This window comes from Salvia hispanica, chromosome 4 (assembly GCF_029641045.1).
Source record: "Salvia hispanica isolate PSC_SH4W2 chromosome 4, Shi_PSC_v1, whole genome shotgun sequence".
Lineage (NCBI taxonomy): Eukaryota > Viridiplantae > Streptophyta > Magnoliopsida > Lamiales > Lamiaceae > Salvia > Salvia hispanica.
This window is the reverse complement of record NC_142695.1, coordinates 18196097-18203453: the sequence shown is the minus strand read 5'-3', so window position 1 is coordinate 18203453 and position 7357 is coordinate 18196097. Positions and strand designations below refer to the sequence as shown.

General features: G+C 41.6%; 1 non-coding gene across 1 annotated transcript; it reads right to left on the bottom strand.

Annotated features, from left to right (window-relative positions):
• Window positions 1-1884: 1884 nt before the first annotated feature.
• Window positions 1885-1991, bottom strand: LOC125185748 (small nucleolar RNA R71). The gene has a single exon (XR_007170249.2). It is a non-coding gene; the product is annotated as a small nucleolar RNA R71 (small nucleolar RNA).
• Between the last annotated feature and the right edge of the window lie 5366 nt (window positions 1992-7357).

The following is a 7357-nucleotide window of genomic DNA, read 5'->3' as shown; positions in this document are numbered from 1 at the left end:
GGCGACCGCCGGCGTCCGGCGGTCAGAGCTATGTGGCGGTCCGCCTCGGAAATTTACGCTAGCAGAAGAGTCTCGCCCGGCGACCGCCGGAGGACATGTGGCGGTCCGCCACCGAAGGGTCAGAGTCTCTGGACTCCAACGCGGCGACCGCCGGCCAAGGTGCGGCGGCCCGCCGGAGAAAGGCGGTGAATCCGACCAGCCCTAGATTTGCTCCAAGATTTACCAAATTTTGAAGATCTTTTCCTTCTATGATGAGGAATAATCTTCCCCTATAAATAGGACCTCAAGCTTCATCAAAAGAGTTTTTTTTTTTTCACACAACAAGAACACATTCATAGAGATCAAAAGCTAGAGTACTTCAATTGTGCAAGGAGTTGAAGAAGGATTTCAAGTACATCAAGAACGACAAGGATTCAACCTACGGGTTTTATTTGCTTTAGTTTTATGTTCAGATTGCTTTCCCTTCAATCTATGTTTTTAGTTTATTCCGTCATGTGTAACTAAACTCATAGGATTCTAGGGATGTGTTAGTAGCAACTTTGGTTATACAATTCCGTTTTCTATTTAATATCCGTTTTGTTTTTACTTTGTTCCTTCCCTAAGTTAATCATGATGCTTCATAATTGAGTGACACAATTATGTATGATTCAATACAACTTGCTTCATAACTGTGACAGAGTTCTAGCGAGTTAGATCCACTTAGTAGACACTACAGTTAGCTTCCTTTAAAACGACACTGTTAATTGAGAGTGAGGACTTTTCAAGGGTCTTAGGAGCTTTTTGGAGTTACGTGTTAGGATTGACAACCCTAATGTTAGTAATCAACGTTTGTATCGCATGAGCATAAGCTAGGTGACTCGTCCTTTCAAAGTATTAACTGTGCTAGGGTATTGTAGTTTGGAATTTGTATAACCATAAAAGCGAAAGCACATCCTTGGAATTCCCCTTATCTCTATACTTTTCTCTCCGTGATTTGCTTGCATTTAGTTGTTTACTGTTTTCAAAAAGTTAAAAAAAATTCTTGTTTCTCCAGATAGTAATTGAGTTCTAGTAGAAGATAGACACTTTGTGTACATCTTCCCCGTGTTCGATACCCGGTACTAACCTTTTGCTATACTATACCTACTCTGTATACTTGCAGGTATTTATAGTGCAAATAAAAAGTGCATCAAGTTTTTGGCGCCGTTGCCGGGGAAGACAATTCAATTTGGAGTGATATCTTCAAACGGATAATTTTACTACTTTGGATTTTTATTGCTTTCTGTTTTAATTTTTTTAGTTTAATTTGTTTTTGTTTTCAAGTCTTGCAGGTTTTGTATGCGAACACGTTCTGGGAAGTACATCTTAGAGCCGCTTGATTTAGAACTTGAAAGAACTCGTAGAATAATAAGAAGTGAAAAAGGATCAGGAACAATGGGTGACCGAACAGATATTGAGAAGCTGCAGGAGATGGTGAAGTTGCTGATGGATGAGAAAGATGCGGAGAGAGCAGCCCGAGAAGCCATGGAAAAGAAAAACAGAGAAACATTACCTGTGATGAACATGTTCAATCATGGGAATATGATCACTTTTCCTAACGGCCCTCGTATTGATGCTAACAATTTTGAGTTACGCATGCCCCTTATCCAAAGGGTCGAGCAAACTCCTTTTGCAGGTAGGGCGACTGAAGATGCTAACCGCCATCTCTCCAAATTCGTGGAAATCGCAAACACTCTGAAATTAAATGGTGTCGACGACGATGCCATACGGGTAAGACTTTTTCCATTCTCATTGATTGATTCTGCTAAGGAGTGGTTTGAGTGTATGCCACCAGAAAAGGTCTCCACATGGAAGGACATCGTAGCTACCTTCCTCGACAAATACTACCCGCCAGGCACTATTTTGAAGCTCACAAGTGAGATCTTTCAGTTCACACAAGGCCATGACGAGCCCCTCTATGAGGCATTTGCTCGTTTCAAAGCTCTTCTTCGAAAATGCCCAAACCATGGTTTTTCCATAGACCATCAGGTAGGAATCCTCTATAATGGATTTAACGAGAAAATATGTGCTATGCTTGATTCAGGGGCAAATAGAGGATTTCTAAGAAAGACAGGAGAGGATGCCATGGCGGTGATCGAGGAGTTCGCCACCAACAGTCGGGGGTGGTCTAAGGAAAGGCATGCCACGAGAAGAGTAGCAGCCATAGAAGAGGCCGAAGAAAGTTCTTTTGCTAAGGAGTTAGCAGAACTTAGAGTCAGGATTGATCAAATGGACATCTCGAGGAAGGAAGATCCAAGTGCATCAACTTCCATAGTGGCGGTCAAGGCACCCGAAACTGCCATATCAACTGTGGAAGAAATCAACTACGTGCAAGGAGGCGGTCCCAGAAACTACAATAACAATTATCGCCCTAATCAGGGGGGCGGTAATTTCAATAATTATAATGGGAACCGTCCGCACCCAAATCTTTCTTATTCTAACAATAATTACTTGCAACCCCCTGCAGGATTTAATGTTAGCAAAGGAGGAGTGGTTGAGCCGATGAAGAAGGAAGACAAGTATGGACAAGGAATCACGAAGATCTTGGAAGTAATTACGCAAGATAGGAAGATTAATGACACCAAGATCGGAGTGGTCGAAGCAAGGATAAACAACCTCGAGCAAGGAATGAACACAATCTCGGCAGCTGTAACCAATATTACCACTCAAATGGAGCAAATTCAGAAGAAGTTAGATGAGGATAGAGCAAGGGCAGCAGCAAGAATGGATGATATTAACAAGAAGTGGGTGGCAAAGCAGAAATCTGGGGACTGCCCAGTCGCCGGCGGACCGCCGCAGACCCCGCAGCGGCCCGCCACTGAGACGGCAGAGACACCAACCAGGCAGGACTGCCCAGTCGCCGGCGAACCGCCGCACACCCCGCAGCGGCCCGCCACTGACAAGGCAGAATCGTCCACTAAGTAGGAGCTTGTGCGGCACAACGGGATTGTACTCCCTTTTCAGCCAAAGAGGAAGTTCAAGCTTAAAGAGCAGTTCAAGCAATTCCTTAACATGTTTTGCAAAGTCCATACTAACATTCCACTTGTTGAATCGTTGCAGGAGATACCAAAGTATGCGAAGCTACTAAGGGAGGCGGTAATGAGGAAAAAAAAGCCGACTAAAACCGACCTTAAGCTACCGCATCATTGCAGCGAGATCATCCAAAAGGAAAGGGCAGTGAAGCAAAGAGATCCAGGCCAGTTCATCATTAGGTGCCGAATTGGAGAAGGAAAAGTTGATAAGGCCCTCTGTGATTTGGGAGCAAGCATCAACATCATGCCGCTGAAGTACTATGAAAAGCTCAACATCGGGCCACTCAAGACCTCGGATGTGACCATAAGGTTGGCCGATAACACGGCCATCAAAACGGTGGGTATGATTGAGGATGTCTTGGTGAAGGTAGACGATTTCATCTTTCCTGCCGACTTCATTATTCTTGATATGAAAGTAGACAAGAATGTACCTCTAATCTTAGGCAGAGATTTTCTAGCCACATGCAAAGCTCTTATTGATGTAGGTAGAGGAGAAATCACAATAAGTGACCATGGAGGAAAGTCGACCTACAACATCGAAAGCGCGATGCTTAAGTATGAAGAGGCGAAACAAGCTAAGATGGAGCATGATTGCAGGGAGGTCATGGTGACCGATTTGTCGAAGCCTTATGATCCATTTGGAGGGGAAGATCCTTCTAACCCTACTATTTTCATCGTTAACACTTTACCTCAAGCTCCTAAAAAGGGCGAGCCTAATCCTACTAAGCCTATCTTGCAGGAAAAGCCCAAGAAAAAGAAGAGGAAGAAGACTCCACCTCAAAATGACCCTGAAATCTACGTGATCAAAACCTCGAATGGAAACTTCAAATGGTGGAAGAAAGTTCTCAACAAGTTGGTTCCATTCGCGGTGGCAGAGACTAAGATTGTTGGTACAAAGACATCCCAAAGGAATCCTCACGATGGGGGATAACTCATGAGCTTCAAAGAACGTCAAGCTAAAGACGAAAAATAAGCGCTTGTTGGGAGGCAACCCAACCATTTTTGAAAATTTTTGTTTAAGTTTTTAATATCTTTTTGGTTTTGGTTTATTTTGTGCTTTGTAAAAATTTTCGCAGGTTCTGACCTCTCCGTGGCGACCGCCGCAAGCTCTGCGGCGGTCCGCCACCTGAACGCTGGAAAGCATCTTTGACGTGCGGCGACCGCCGAACAGCTGCGGCGGACCGCCACCTGGGCACAATTTTCCAGCGCGATTTTTTGAAATTCTTCGAATTTTCGCCCCGCTCAACCTCTACGCGAAATTTTTCATGGTACGTTTTTGTTTTCAGTAGTATACTCACGTCCCTACCGACTCTACAAACTTATTTTACACTTTGTTGTAAATAAGTTTGGGGGGATGAAGTAGTGGACCGTGAGTTTAGGGTTTTCTTTTTGTTGTTAGTTGTTTTTTGCTTTAATTTTCCAAAATCCCGTAGGAGATTTTTGTGTTCTAAAAATATTTTCTTGAATCCATGTCATGAACATGACATGAAGAACTTAGAAACACGCATGCTTAGGGACACATTAGATCGAGTTGCCAATGATATTATATTCCATCTATGTTTAAGTGTGGCTTAACGTTTTGATATGATGGTTGGGTGAAAAGGTGCATAATTAGTGAATTGCTTGTTCGCCTTGAATCGTGCTTTTACCTTGTGAGATTTGAGCCTTAAATTCTTTCTTGTGTGATTTATCTGTATGCATGTATATGTTTCTAGAACTTGCTCCTAGTCTGCCTAAGTTTACATAGTGTTTAAGTTGATTTAGGAGGATGTTAGGCCGTCTTTTCTTAGCTACTTTTATATCCAAAATTTTCGACCCTCTCAAATTTTTCCTTTGGAGCCAATTTTGAGCCTTTGAGCCTTTTCTTTGGAAGCTAAAATAAATGGGGGGACAATTCCTTGGGTTAGTATAGTTTTTGTTATCTTCTTTTGTAAAGGAATTGGAGAGATAAGGAGGAAAGTATAAAAAGTAGTGTGCTTAATATTAAGAAAGTACAAGTTGTGAAATTGAGAAAAATTCCAAATATGTGCTTGATCTTAGAAAAAAAAAGAAAGGATGTGTAAAAAAAAAAAGAAAAAAAAAAAGAAAAAATGTGTGAAAGGTTGTGAAAAGAAAATAAAATCAAAGGATTGAAAGTAAATTGAAGGAGAAAAATAAAGTGTTAGAAGTGCCTTAAGTTTTAGAAAAGTGGAGTCATCCTAACTCTACTTGGGATATTTTTATATTTGAGTCACTTTTTAGCCAAATATTCCTCACCTACCAAAGAGCCTACGTTACAACCGAAAAGAAAGACCTTTCGGACTTTTGATGCTTAATCACATTGAGTAGAGGAGGGATTAGACTTTGAGCAAGCCTATGGTAAACTTTGCATGATGCATGATTTGAGTGATCTACACCTTACCTTTATACACTTTGAGAGTGAGAGAAAGAACACTTCCCATCTTTGGAAGTTTGCCACATGTGAGTGCTTGAATTCAAGGTGTTCCACGAGTTTGTAATGAAAGTGCACTATTAAGCCTTGCTTGATTTGATTGTGTTAATCCATGCTTAATCTATTCTTTCATCTTTTGAGGCAATTATGACGTCTAGTCCTTGTGCATTCCGTGCGTCTATTCTTGTGTCTTTAGTGTTTTGTTCGAGGACAAACAAAAATGTAAGTTTGGGGGAGTTGATACGCCCGGATTTTGCACTGTTTTAAGGCCATTATTTGGTCCGTTTTTGTTATCAAAATCACTCTACATGTCCATTATTTGCATATTCTATACATTTTGGTATTTTGACGTGTTTTGTGAGAAATGTGCATATTTGAGCCGAAAAGGGGAGTAAAAACGCATAGTCTGGAAATCTGGAGTCAGACGGCGACCAGCGACCGCCGTGAAGTTGTACGGCGACCGCCGGCGTCCGGCGGTCAGAGCTATGTGGCGGTCCGCCTAGGAAATTTACGCTAGCAGAAGAGTCTCGCCCGGCGACCGCCGGAGGACATGTGGCGGTCCGCCACCGAAGGGTCAGAGTCTCTGGACTCCAACGCGGCGACCGCCGGCCAAGGTGCGGCGGCCCGCCGGAGAAAGGCGGTGAATCCGACCAGCCCTAGATTTGCTCCAAGATTTACCAAATTTTGAAGATCTTTTCCTTCTATGATGAGGAATAATCTTCCCCTATAAATAGGACCTCAAGCTTCATCAAAAGAGTTTTTTTTTCACACAACAAGAACACATTCATAGAGATCAAAAGCTAGAGTACTTCAATTGTGCAAGGAATTGAAGAAGGATTTCAAGAACATCAAGAACGACAAGGATTCAACCTACGGGTTTTATTTGCTTTAGTTTTATGTTCAGATTGCTTTCCCTTCAATCTATGTTTTTAGTTTATTCCGTCATGTGTAACTAAACTCATAGGATTCTAGGGATGTGTTAGTAGCAACTTTGGTTATACAATTCCGTTTTCTATTTAATATCCGTTTTGTTTTTACTTTGTTTCTTCCCTAAGTTAATCATGATGCTTCATAATTGAGTGACACAATTATGTATGATTCAATACAACTTGCTTCATAACTGTGACAGAGTTCTAGCGAGTTAGATCCAATTAGTAGACACTACAGTTAGCTTCCTTTAAAACGGCACTGTTAATTGAGAGTGAGGACTTTTCAAGGGTCTTAGGAGCTTTTTGGAGTTACGTGTTAGGATTGACAACCCTAATGTTAGTAATCAACGTTTGTATCGCATGAGCATAAGCTAGGTGACTCGTCCTTTCAAAGTATTAACTGTGCTAGGGTATTGTAGTTTGGAATTCGTATAACCATAAAAGCGAAAGCACATCCCTGGAATTCCCCTTATCTCTATACTTTTCTCTCCGTGATTTGCTTGCATTTAGTTGTTTACTGTTTTTAATATTTACTGTTTTCAAAAAGTTAAAAAAAATTCTTGTTTCTCCAGATAGTAATTGAGTTCTAGTAGAAGATAGACACTTTGTGTACATCTTCCCCGTGTTCAATACCCGGTACTAACCTTTTGCTATACTATACCTACTCTGTATACTTGCAGGTATTTATAGTGCAAATAAAAAATGCATCAACGGACGAGCGGTGCGTTGAGCACCGCTGCAGATGCTCTTATTACCAATTAATCAAGATTCCTCTTCAAAATTAATATCTACTCTTTCAATGATGTTAGAGTGTCAACCAAAAGCGTAGAACATTGTCACGACCGCGCTTTGCTAAGGGTAGCATTGCTCGGTAAATCATGACCATGGGAGGGAATTAAGAAGAGGGGATAGAAAGGGGACGAAAGAATTTACAATAAAACATGCAA